We start from the raw sequence: 14,599 nt of genomic DNA on the forward strand, positions 1-14,599 counted from the left end.
CAGATGCCTATTTAACCGGACTCAAGACACCTCTACTTACCTTGCTTCTATTTTTTTTAAATTTAAAAAATTTGTCTTAATTAGTTTTAATGATAATAGAATGCACTTTGATACATTCTATATAATGGAATATAATTTCTCATTATTCTGGTTGTACACAATGTAGAATTCCACCAGTACACATAGGGTGATGATGTCTGATTCATTCTTCTCTCCTTCCTACCCCATGCTCTCTCACTTCCCTTCACACTTCTCTACTTAATCTAAAGAAACTCTGTTCTTCCCTAGCTGACCACCCTCATTGTGAATTAGCATCTGCATATCAGAGAAAACATTTGACTTTTGGTTTTTGGGGATTGGCTTATTTCATTTAGCCTGATATTCTCCAGCTCCATTCATTTACCTACAAATGCCATAATTTCATTTTTCTTTAAGGCTGAGTAATATTCCATCATATTAGTGTGTTATATATATATATATATATATATATATATATATCACATTTTTTTATCCACTTATCTATTGAAGGGCATCTAGGTTGGTTCCATAGTTTAGCTATTGTGAAGTGAGCTGCTGTAAACATTCATGTGGTTGCATCACTGCAATATGCTGATTTTAAGTCCTTTGTGCATAGGCCAAGGAGTGGAATAGCTGGATCAAATGGTGGCTCCATTCCAAGTTTTCTGAGGAATCTCCTTAGAGTTTCCCATAATGGTTGCAACAATTCGAAATCTCACCAGCAATGTATGAGTGTACCTTTCCCCACAAATCCTCAGTAGCATCTATTATTTTTTGTATTCTCCATAATTGCCATTCTGACTGGGTTGAGATGAAATCTTAGAGTATTTTTGATTTGCATTTCTCTAATTGCAAGAGATGATGAATATTTTTTCATGTTGGTTGATTGATTGTATTTCTTCTGAGAAGTGTCTGTTCAGTTCCTTAGCCCATTTATTGATTTATTTGTTTTGTTGCTGTTAAGTTTTTTGAATTCTTTTTATATTCTAGAGATGAATGTGCTATCTGAAGTGCATATGGTAAAGATTTTCTCCCAATCTGTAGACTCTCTGTTCATGTTATTGATTGTTTCCTTTGCTGACAAGAAGCTTTTTAGTTTGAATTCACCACATTTATTGATTCTTGATTTTACGTTTTGCGCTTTTGGAGTCTTGTTAAGGAATCAGATCCTAAGCTGATGTGTTGAAGATTTGGGTCTTCTTTTTCTTCTATTAGGTGCAGGGTCTCTGTTCTAGTGCCTAAGTCCTTGATCTACTTTGAGTTGATTTTTGTGCAGGGTGAGAGACAGGGGTTTTATTTCATTTGGCTAAATGTGAATTTCCATTTTTCCCAGCACCATTTATTGAATAGGCGATCTTTTCTCCAGCCAACGTTTTTGCCACCTTTGTCTAGTTTGAGATAACTGTATTTATGTGGGTTTGTCTCTGTGTCTTCTATTTTTTTACCAGTGGTCTATGTGTCTGTTTCAGTGCCAATACCATGCTGCTTTTGTTACTATGACTCTGCAATATAGATTAGAGTCAGGTATTGTGATGTCTCCTGCTTCACTTTTCTTGCTAAGGATTGTTTTGGTTACTATGGGTCTCTAATTTTTCCAAATGAATTTCATGATTGCTTTTTCTAGTTCTATGAACAATATTGTTGGGATTTTAATTGGAATTGCATTAAATCTGTATAACTCTCTTGGTAGAATGGCCATTTTGACAATATTAATTCTGTCTATCCTGGAGCACGGGAGGTCTTTCCATTTTCTAAGGTCTTCTTCAATTTCTTTCTTTAGTGTTCTGTCATTTTCATTGTAGAGGTCTTTTACCTCTTTCCTTAGATTGATTTCAAATTATTTTATTTTTATTGAAGCCATTGTGAATGGGGTAGTTTTCCTATTTGCTTTTTCAGTAGATTTGTCACTGATATATAGAAATGTGCTTGATTTATGGGTGTTGATTTTAGAAACTGCTACTTTGCTGAATTCATTTATGAGTTTTGGAAGTTTTCTGGTGGAATTTTTTGGCTCTTCTAAATATAGACTCATGTCATTGGTAAATAGTGATACTTTGAGTTATTTTCCTATTCATATCCCTTTAATTTCTTTCTCCTATCTAATTGCTCTGGCTAGAGTTTGAAGGACAATGTTGAGTAGAAGTGGTGAAAGAAGGCACTTGTCTCGTTCTAGTTTTTAGAGGGAATGCTTTCAGTTTTTCTCCACTTAGAATGATGTTGGCCTTGGATTTAGCATATATGGCTTTTAAAATGTTGAGGTATGTTTCTACTATCCCTAGGTTTTCTAGTGTTTTGAACATGCAGGTATGTTGTATTTTAATCAAATGATTTTTCTTCATCTATTGAGATGATCATATGATTCTTGTTTTTAAGTCTATAGATGTGACAAATTGCTTTTATTGATTTCTGTATGCTGGTCCAACCTTACATTCCTGGGATAAACCCCACTTGATCATGATGCACTAGTTTTTTGATATTTTTTTGTATTCAATTTCCCAGAATTTTATTGAGAATTTTTGCATCTATGTTCATCCAGGATAATGGACTGAAACTTTCATTCTTTGATGTGTCTTTGGTTTTGGTATCGGGGTGATATTAACCTCATAGGATGAATTTAGAAGGGTTCCCTCCTTTTCTATTTCTTGAAATACTTTGAGGAGTACGAGTGTTAAATCTTTTTTGAAGGTCTTATAGAACTTGGCTAAGAATCCATCTGGGCCTAGGTTTTTCTTAATTGGAAGGCTTTTGATGGCATTTTCTATTTCATTACCTGAAATTGTTTGGTTTAAATCATGTATGACCTCCTGATTCAGTTTAGGTAGGTAGTATGTCTCTAGAAATTTGTCTATGTCTTCAATGTTTTCTATTTTATTGGAGTATAAATTTTCAAAATAGTTTCTAATATCTTCTGGATTTCAGTTTTGTCTATCGTGATATTCCTTTTTTCATCATGTATTTTATTAATTTGGATTTTCTTTCTTTTTCTCTTCATTAGTATGGTTAGGGGTTTATCAATTTATTGATTTTTTTCAAAGAAATAACTTTTCATTTTGTAAATTTTTCCAATTGTTTCTTTTGTTTCAATTTCATTGATTTCAGCTCTGATTTTAATTGTTTCCTACCTTCTACTGGTTTTGTTGTTGATTTGTTCTTTTTTTTACAGGGCTTTGAGTTGTAACATTGGGTCATTTATTTGTTGACTTCTTATTCTTTTAAAAAATGAGCTCCATGCAATGAACTTTCCTCTTAGCACTGCATTCATGGTGTCCCCGGGGATTTTGATATTTTGTATCACTGTTCTCATTTACCTGTAAGTAACTTTTTCATCTCTGATTTCTTCTGCTATCCATTCATCATTCAATAGCATATTATTTAGTCTCCAGTTGTTACTGTAGCTTCTATTTTTTATTGTATTGTTCATTTCTAATTTTGTTCCATTTTGATCTCATAGGATGCATGGTATTATCTCTATTTTTTTTGTATTTCCTAAGAGATGCTAAGATATGATCTATTTTAGAGAAGAATTCATGTGCTTCTGAGAAGAAAGTATATTTCTCATTGATGGGTGAATGAGAATGGGTGAATTATTCTATATATGTCTGTTGAGTCTAAATGATTGATTGTATTATTTACTTCTATAGTTTCTTTGTTTAGTTTTTGTTTGGAGGATCTATCCAGTAGTGAGAGAGTTGTGTTAAAGTCACCCAGTATTATTGTGTTGTGGTCTATTTGATTATTGAAATTTAGAAGGGTTTGTTGATGTATGCAGATGGCTTTATTATTTGGGGCATAATTACTTATGATTGTTATGTCTTATTGATGTACAATTCCCTTAAGCTGTATGAAATATCCTTCTTTGTCCCTTCTGATTAACTTTGGCTTTTAGTTCACTTTATCTGACAGGATGGAAACCCCTGCTTGATTACATGATCCTTGTGAGTGATATGTTTCTTCCCATTCTTTCACCTTCAGTCTGTGAATGTCTTTGCCTCTGAGGTGAGTCTCATAGACAGCATATTGTTGGGTCTTGTTTTTGAATCCAATATGCCAGTCTACATCTTTTGATTCCTGAGTTTAAGCTTTTAGTATTCAAGGTTATTATTGAGATTTGATTTGTGTTCCTGGTCATTTTGGTTTATTTCTGATTTTTAATTTGACTTAATTTCTCCTTTTATTGACTATTCCTTTAGCACTGTTCCTTTCTTTGCTTGTTTTCACTTTTTTTTTTTTTTCTCACCTCATCCTCATGGAATATTTGTTTGAAAATGTTCTGTAGTGCAAACTTTCTAATTGTGAATTCTTTTAACTTTTGTTTTTCATGTAAGGTTTTATTTCATCTTCAAATCTGAAACTTAATTTTGCTGGATATAAAATTCTTTCTTGGTATTCATTATTTTTTTCAAAACTTGGAATATATTATTCCAGTTCCTCCTAGCTTTGAGGGTCTGAGTTGAGAAATTAGTTGAGATCCAATTTGGTTTCCCCTACTCATAAGTTGATTTTTTTTCTCTAATGACCTTAAGATTTTATCTTTATTCTCTGTTAGTCATTCTCATTATAATGTGTCTTGGTATGGGTCTTCTCTAATTTTGTATATTTGGGGTTCTGTAACTTTCTTGTATTTGATTTTCCATTTTATTCTTCGGGTTTGGGAAATTTATTGGTATTAAATCATTGAAAAGATTGTGCATTCTCTTGGTTTGTATCTCTGCTCCTTCATCGATTCTAATAACTCTTAAATTTGGTCTTTTCATGTTATCCCATAATTTTTGGTTGTTCTGTTCATGGTTTCTTACCATCTTCTTTGCATGGTCAACTCTATTGTCAAGATTATATATTTTGTCTTTGTTGCCTGAGGTTTTGTCTTCCAAGTGGTCTAATCTGTCGGTGACGCTTTCTGTTGAATTTATAATTTGGTTCATCGATTCCTTCATTTCAAAGATTTCTGCTTTTTCTTTTTTTCACAATCTCTAACTCTTTATTGAATTGAAATTTCATTTTCTGTGTTTTTTCTTTGATTTTACTCCTTATATCATCCTGTACTTCACAGATTGGTTTATCTATGTACATTCTAAACTCCTTCTCTGACATTTCTTCCACTGTATTGCCAGTGGATATGGTCATTGGAGCATTTTGGTTTGTTTGGGCCACTTTATTCCCTTATTTTTTCATGTTTTTTTTTTTTTGTTGTTGTTGTTGTTTTTCCATTCAGTTATGTGGATCTAAGACAGCACAAATTCTACCTTGCAGACCTATAGTGTCTCTGAAGGTTTCTAGCACTTCACCTTCAAGGGGTGAGAACAACATCAACAGCATTCAGTGTAAACAACACACAGCCCCAAATCCACTAGATCCTGTGAAGATCTCCATGGTTTTCTCTCAACAAACAGAAACAACGAGTTCAATTACTGTCCACACTATACACAGCAAATTTGCTAAAAGAGTTCACAATTCCAAATGTGGGACATAGAACAGAAGTGATGTAAGACTTGATGTTCATGAGGGAGCAGGGGAGAAGCCAGAAGCGAAAATCTATAGTAAAACTGGAAGAGGAATTGACAGAGACTGACTGTTAGTGGGAGAAAAGATAGAGAATCCAGGAAAATAAACAAGTGAGAGTAAAAATAAATACAACAAAAAATTAAGAATATAAGAATACACAATGAAACTGCAAAATACCATCCATATGCCACAGTCCTCAACAAATTGATGCATGAAAAATACCCAGTCCCAATAATAGTAGAGATGCTAAAAGAGAGGAAAAATATTTAAAAACAAAAAGAAAACAAACCAAAAACCAAAAAACACAAACAACAACAATAACAAAAACCTCAAGGGAAAACTGAACAACTGCTTCAGAATTCAAAGTTTTTCAGTCCTGTCTCTGATTCTTCTTGGGATTGCCAGGCCCAGACTAGCCCACGCAGACCCAGCCACTATCCCATGGATATGGGTTTCAGATCCTCCAGGCCTGGCCATGTTGCAGTCTCAAGACCTCAATGCTATTCCAGCTTGCAGAGAGAATACCAGGAACATGCTCACATAGAGGAGGCACCCTGAAAAGAAGCTGCAAGATGGGGTTACTAGTCCTCCCAATAGGAAAACTCCAGGTGCAGTCAACCCTGCAGGCACTCCGACACTGGACCTCCAGGTACCCGGGGTACCCAGAGGCAGCTGTACCTCGACAGGGCTACGGCGGCAAACTGGCTGGCCCCCTGATGCCCCAGGCATTGGCCAACATCCCAAGATAGAGTCGGCTGCATGTAACCAAGCCGGCAGGCACTCTGGAAGCGGACCTCGGGGTGGCAGCAGTAGCGGTTCAGCAGCAGCAAGCAGTGGGTCGTCGGTAGCGGCACCCAGAAAACCAGCTGGAAGCAGCAGCACCTGTGGTAGCAGCGCCGGGAGAGAAGACCTCTGGTGGATGGTAGGAGCCTCCTCCATGGTGGTGGTATAGGCAGCAGCGGCACCTGGAGAGAAGAACTCCAGGTGACAGTAGCGGTGGCATGGAGGGCAGCAGCCTAGGCAGAACCCTGGGCACCAGAGGCAGCTACATGGAGGAAAAATCTAAGCCAGGGTCAGCAGCGTCCAGGGCAGCCGTGTAAAGGCAGCCTCGCCTGGAGAAAAGACCACCCAGCGATGGTGGCCGCCTCTGTGGCAGCGGTGTCTGGGAAATTTTTTTCAGAAGGGACATTAGAATAATCAAAAGCAGCATGTACACATCCAAGACAGGATGACCTGAGTAGAGTGAAAGCTTTCACCGCTCACTGATCTCTAGGCTCAGACAAAAGCAGCCTAGCATAGTCTGGAAGGTGTGCCCAGTACAAAGCCCCCTTGGTTCTATTTTGATATGCCCCAATCAATCATAATTTTTTCACTCATTTTACCTTTCAAATTTGCTCCTTCATTTTATTTCTAATATCCAAGCTAATAGTTACCATTCGCCATTCAAAGCAGCAACTTCAGCTTGCCGGGAAATATGGGGATTCACAAGCAAAGCCAGCTGAGACCAGCCATATCCCCAGGATCATGTAGATCTGAGAGTTAAATAGGTACTTGTGGTTGGAAGTCACTAAGATTTGACTGTCTGCAATGCTACAGGAGATTAGAGATACAAGCATTTAACCTTCCTCTCTTCTCTAATCTCTCTATATAATAGATCACCACATCTGCTGGTTATTCAAACCTGTATTTTTTGCTGTATTCTTATCATTACTACTTTAATTTAGAGTATCACAAACATACATATAATTCCTCCTAAGCTAAGATAGTAATTACTGATACATTTGCTCATGGTATTTTTGACTCCACTAAATCCTCTACATTAATCATATAGGCAGTATAAGAATGCAGTGATTAAATGTTTAATTGTGGGTTTTATCTGAGCTCTGCTACTTAGTAGATCTTCAATTTACAGCAAGCCACATAACCTCCCTTGCCTAGAGTTTTTTTCCATGTGTAAATTTGATATCTATCTTAGAGAACATTTAGAAGTGTTTTCTCAATTAGAGAATTTCTGGCATATAATAAGCACTCAGTTTGTGCATCAATATTATTAAACATACATTGATTGTATTGTAGACAGAAAATGTGTTTCATGGAATGTGTTTTGAATAAAATGCTCCCCCAAAAGATTCCATAACCAAGATTATAAAGCACTATTAAAATAGTAATTGTTAAGGTAAATGGGTAATAATGATTAACTATCAACTTCTGACAGGTATTGGAAATTCACCAAATTGGAGCTAATGGAAATAATTGATCCTACTGAGGTAAAGAATCAACCATGACAGGAAGAGAAAAAAGAATGAAGAGACCAGGAAGGGATGTGCCTCTTCTTTCCTTCCTGCACACCTTAATGGGGAGTAAGTTCTGGGAGGGGAAAGGGAAGCATTTGGCAAATTCCAGATGTTTTCATCACAAAGCAGAATATACAACTGGTTTATAATACTTGAATAATTGCATATAGCATAAGTAACACACCTGATGTATGATAGTCTCTAATAATAAGTATGAATTTGACAAGAAGAGATATAAAATATTAAATAAAAATTCTAAAATTGCCAAGAGATAATTACTAAGAGATTGAAAAACAAGTCACAAAGAGTTTTGAAACATTGGTATGGTTTTGTATGGTTTCCAAAATCCTTTACGCACTGATGAGTACTGAATATATTCAGCATTGCTATCTCAAATAGAGCATTCCTGTTAAAGCACTTAAAGCTGTTTTCAGTAAATCAGTAATCAGAGTTTCAGAAACTTATTATGCAGCAAAATAAGTTTCAGGAAATTGATTTTTGTCAACTGACCTATTTGGTGTTGAATAAATGTTTGCCACCATTTTATTACTAATTATTGTTATCAGTTATAGAAGATAATAACAGGTACATTGGTATAAAATTTATACATACAATGTTAATTTCCCCAATCTTCAATAAACTTTCTTCTATTAATACTTTTTGTCATGTTTTTGGCTCTACTTCAAGTGACCTTCTTAGAAAATAGTAACTCAACATTTCCTCTGAAGATGTCCCCCAAACCCTTTGAAGAGTTAGTCTCTTTCTCTTCTACATATCCATTCTGTACATATTCTTACGATTGCACTTACAAAATGATACTAGAACTTTGTGGTTTTACATTTTTTTTCCTTTTACAGTATTGAATACTTAGAAGCAACGATGCCTTCTTTTTCTTTTTCTTTCCAGTAAAATGGATTGCAATTTGAAAAAAGTAGAAGCTCAATAAATATCTGTTTAAAATAAAAAGGGTTGTTTAGCCTTAACCAGTCTTCAAAAGTCAAGGACATAGCTATCATCATGTGAGTTATCAAGACCCTACATGGGCCAAATCCAGCCCTGTTTTTGTAAGTAAATTTTTATTGAAATAAGGCTTTACCTCATTCATTTAGGTAATGTTCATAGCAAATTTCAAACTAAAATGATCAAGTTTTAGAATGGCCACAGAGATTGTATGGCTCACAAAGCCTTGGATATTTAGTATCTACTTAACATTGGAAAAATTTTCCTCCCTGGGTCTATGATTATAAAGTTCTTCTTAATATCTGATTCCCCCAAGAAAATTTGAACTTACTGGAAAACAGTAATTCTGGTAAATTAGGACTTATCTTTGGCAGTTAATCATCATTAGAAGAATAAGCGATTCCCAGATCTTCATAGACGCTCTCCTCAATTAACTTAAACTACTTCCACTTATGTTTTATTTTCCACTTATCTTTCCATACCTAAATAAATGCTTTTGTCTTTATTTTTAATGTAATTTTTATGACCTGGTTCTCTAGCTCATAGATAATTTATATAATCATTAAAATCAGAACTAATTTACACTTATTTGCCTTTCTCTCCTGTGTCAGCACTCCTATACAAATCTCAGACCTCCAAGATACTTACTCACTTCTTCGAATCCTCAACACTGAGAATCACTCATATAGCTCGAAATCACTTGGATGCCGGAAGATTAGCAAAAGCACTGAATGACATTATTCATTTCAGAATAAGCCACCGCCCTAGTATATTCCCAAAATGACGTAAGCAGTAGGTATCCAGTCAGTTCAAAGTAAATCTATGCTTATTACCATCACCACAATTGCCACTGCCACTGGAATGTGAAGTCCCTAGAATTAGCTCAAGCATTAGCTCTGCATGTAAGTCACATTTTGCTTCTTCACTTATAATGTCAAATTTCTTTATGGTGAGGTCTTGTCATTTGAACTATATATCTAAACACTCTATTACCAGTTGGATCCAAAGTGTCTGTTTTAATCAATTTCATCCAGTGAAACAGAACTGGTGTATATAAATGTGTGTAGAGATGGATGTGTAACAGAAGATTTATCATGGAAATCATCCCCCAAAATTATGGAGACTAATATGCCCCATTATGTGCAAGTTGGAGAACCAGAAAAGCTAATAGTATAAGTTATTGAAAGTCTGATGGCCTAAGAAACTGGAGCGCCAATGATTTAAGTCAAGGAACTCAAAGCCTTGGAGTCCCTGATATCCAAGGGCAGAAGAAGATGGATTTCCCAGTTCAAGAAGAATTTTCCCTTCCTTTGACTGTTTAATCTATGTCCTGCATGGATTAGATGATGCCTGCTCACATCAGCTAAATGAGTCTTCTTTATTCAATTTACTGATTCAAAAGTCAATTTCTTCTAAAAATACTTTCACAGTTAACTCAGAAATGTTTTACCAGCTATCTGGGCACAACTTAGTCTAGTTAAGTTAACATGTAATTATCCATCTCATCATCAGACCTAGCTCCAAGCATCTCACTGAAGAAATGTGGAGAATCTGCACTTTCATCTAATGAACCATATTTCAATGCCGTTTCATGCACTGCTTAGGCAAAGGGTGCTGACCTTGTATATTGAAAGCAAGGGGGTGAATGATTCCTACCCAAATAAACAAAAAAATCTTTGGTGGGTCTACTTGTTCTCTTTACCTCTTGGCATGGCCTGAGTTACAAACATAAAAAGGCAGTGTTCTATAACAATGGCCCCCAAAATATATGCTCTGTCATTTTAAGAATGCTGTGATATACAAAAAATCAAGCAAAATTCAGAAAAAAATAAGTTCAAAGTTTATATAAAATACATCATCATATACAGACCAAATAACATGGACTGGCTGCATTTGAACAAATGCTTTGTAATTGATTTGGAGTAGCAAATTACTCTAATTCAATAGCTCTTTAGGTCTCAGCTCCTTTTAGTCACCCAATTTGGGGACTCCTTTGTAATTTTTTTCTATAGTTTATTAAATTTTACTTTTATAAGTACTAGATTCTGCTAGGCTATTATAAAATCCATTTCAAATCCAACTTTGTCCAATCTTTATTTGTCCCCCATTCAATTAGTTTCATAACAATAGAGACAGTATCACTGTGTTCTGGTTAAATTGCATTTTCCAAATTAGTGAAATGTAATATTCATTTTACATTTTCATTCATTTCCACATTTTAATATAAATGATGTTTTGATTTAATTGATACTAGTTACAATTTAATTAGGAATGATTTTTAAATTTCTTAGCAGTATATAAGAAAATCAAAATGATATTTTTGATTTGTTGAAGTATCATGACCTCTATTTCTTTAGAAATCAGCTCAAATGCAATAAACAACACTGACATCTTAAAATTAACGTCATAAGATCTTTAGTTATTTGCTTATTTGTTAACAGAAAAGTCAGGAGAACAGAATCTATGTCACCTCTTCTCCACTGCTTGATATTTACCACCAAGAGCTAAGTTCTTACAAGAATGGGATACTTGGCCAAAGGAAAAGAAGGACGACTGTGTCAAATTATTCAAGTTTACCCTTTGTACTAAAAGAACTCTCCTAATTAAAATGTTTAGGTTTTAGGAGAAGCAAAAATGTTAAAGAAGTTTTTCAAGCTTTGCCTATGGGGTTTCAGAATAGTTATGATTATTTAAAATTATAATTTAATGAATTATACTTTTTGTTTGCCTAGAGTCTTAACAATTTTAATATGAATATTGGTGGTGGTTAATCCTATATGTCAACTGATTCATCTGCACTGCCTAACTACAGGTTCCATTATATTTCTAGGAAATGTATTGCATGAAAAAAGTTTCAAAGACTCAGTTTTCTCCTAAAGTCAGTAAGTGAATAAAGAATTGGTTAAATACTATTAGCTGTATATTAATAATGAAAGAAAAAAATAGAATTGTTGTAATATACTGAGTACTGTACTACAATTTTACACCTCACTAAATTCTCCCCACAATGCTGGGGCCTCATTATCATCTCCGTTTTCCAAAGAGACAACTGAAACTTAGAGATTTTATGACTTGTAATGATTCCTTCAACTCTCATCCACTCGATGGTGATTTACTGAGGGCCTCTGAGGAGCCAGCACTGCAATGAGCATTTCGTATCCAGTCGTGAAACAATTGAATGTAATTCCTCCTCTCAGGGAGCGTACACAGCATGTGTCTTATAGGTAGAGTGTAGCCAAGTATGCCTCACAGCATTATCTTTGCTTGACGTCTGAATACTAAGATGATTCTCATAACATCTTGGTGGTAATTAAGCATTAACTCCAGCTTAAGAAGTTGTTTTAATTGTACATAAAGAAAACTATGATTAAGAGCCTTAAAAAAATTAATTCCATTCCTGATGTATCTTGACCAACAGATGCAAAGAGAAGTTCTAGTTTATAAAGACAAATGTTTACTCACTATCACTACCTAACACTTTGGTCCAAATATTAGTCTATTTACCTCTTTAGTAAATCTGTTTTCCCTTCCTTTTAAAATTTTTAAAAAAATTATTTACAGACTGCATTTTGATTCATTGTACACAAATGGGGTACAAATTTTTGCCTCTATGGTTGTGCACAATGTAGATTCACATCATTCATGTAATCATACATGTACGTAGGGTAATGATGTCTGTCTCATTCCACCATTTTTAATACCCGCCTCCCTCTCATTTCCTTCTACATAATCTAAAGTTCCCCCATTCTTCTCTCCATCCCCACCCTCAACCACCGTTATATATCATTATCAGGGAAAAAATTCGGCCTTTGGTTTTTGGGATTGGCTTATCTCATTTAGCATGATATTCTCCAACTCAATCCATTACCAGCAAATACCATAATTTTATTTTTCTTTATGGCTGAGTAGTATTCCATTGTGTATATATACCACAGTTTCTTTATCCATTTATCCGTTGAAGGGCATCTACATTGGTTCCACAATCTAGCTATTGTGAATTGAGCAGCTAAAAACATTGATGTGGCTGCTTTACTGTAGTAGGCCGATTTTAAGTCCTTTGGGTATAAACTGAGGAGTGGGATAGTTGGGTCAAAAGGCAGGTCCATTCCAAGTTTTCTGAGAAATCTCCATACTGCTTTCCAGAGTGGCTGCACCAATCTGCAACTCCACCAGCAATGTATGAGTGTACCTTTTTTATCAGTTTTTTTCCCACCCACTTTCACTGCATTAATGTATACTTCACAACGAGTTATCCTAGGGCAGTGGGATAGGTGGCCGAGAGATCAAAGAAGGGACCTAGAGATGGTATATAGTATGTAAAATTTATTGAAAAATGCTTAGCAGAGTTTCAGTGGCAAAAGCCAGATGATTTGCACCTCTATTCCCTCATTATGTTACTCCAGAAAATAGCATCTCCATCCCTCACAATGTCCTGTAGCAGCTGGCTACATGAAGTGGCACTTACCTTCTCCAAAATGCCCTCAACTCTTCACTGGTTACCACGGGGAAAGGGGTTTTTTACGTTAGGCTACAGTAGCACTGATATCACTAACTTATCTTGCTTGTCCTATTATATGACCAACATCACTAGGAACTTGGCATTCATGCAAGAAAGCAGCTTTTTAGGCAGGGAGTGCAGTGGAGCACACCTGTAATCCTGGTGGCTAAGACAGGAGGATGGACAGTTCAAAGTCAGCCTCAGCAACTTAGTGAGACCCTGTCTTTAAATAATATATAAAAAAGGGCTGGGGATATGGCTCAGTGTTTAAGCACCCTGGGGTTCAAACCCCAGTAAGTAAGACATACACACTCACTCACACACACGCACACACATACACAGCAGCAGCAGCAACTTTTCACAAATAACACTAATTTGCTCTAATTGCCAGCATACATAAGAGAAAACCAGTGCTCTTTGAGATAATATTTATCAAGACATTCTGGTCCAGACTCACTCTCATTGTTTCCCTCGACTTGCTCCAATCTTGGGAATGGAAGGAGAATTTTAAGGACATGGTGTTCATCTGTCCTCCTTTTCTTCAAGAAAGACACAGCAGAGGGAGTCTTGATGTTTGACTCTGAGGCCCACATGTCCACATAGTCTATTCTTGTTTTTTGTTAATTCAGTTTGATTTATAGGTTCATTCAGGGATGATATTACTACTTTCAAGAAATCGGCTGCATACCAGAATGGCACTACCTAAATATCTTGTGATCACTTTCTAATCCTTTTGATTGCCACTGTGAATCCACCTGGACATGTGAAATGAAAAGTCTGTTAGCTATGTAAGTGCATTGAGACAGCCTCCAAATCTTCATGACTTGCAAAACCAAATACAGAACTTTGCATCAAATGTAGCTGCACATGACTATGCTTACTTTAGTTCTAGTGCAAATGTGTATATTCTGGGACCAAGGCTAAAAGAGAAGTCATTATTTGAACTTGCTATTCTTATCTGGAAGTGGAAGCACAAGAGTGACTCTGGAAAGCAATATGGAGATCCTCAAAGATCTAGGAATAGAATCACCATATGACCTAGATATCCCACTCTTCTGTATATAGCCAAAGGATTTAAAATCAGCATTCTACAGTAACACAGCCACATCAATGTTTATAATAGCATGATTCACAATAGCCAACCTATGGACCCAACCAAGGTGCCCTTCAAGAGATGAATGGATAAAGAAAATGTGGTATATATACACAATGGAATACTACTCAGTCATGACATTTGCTAGTAAATGGATGGAACCGAAGACTTAATGAAATAAGCTAAGTGAAATAAGCCTGTCTCCCAAAGTCAAAGGTAGAATATTTTCTCTGA

Source organism: Sciurus carolinensis, chromosome 4 (genome assembly GCF_902686445.1).
Source record: "Sciurus carolinensis chromosome 4, mSciCar1.2, whole genome shotgun sequence".
NCBI classification, from domain to species: Eukaryota; Metazoa; Chordata; class Mammalia; order Rodentia; family Sciuridae; genus Sciurus; species Sciurus carolinensis.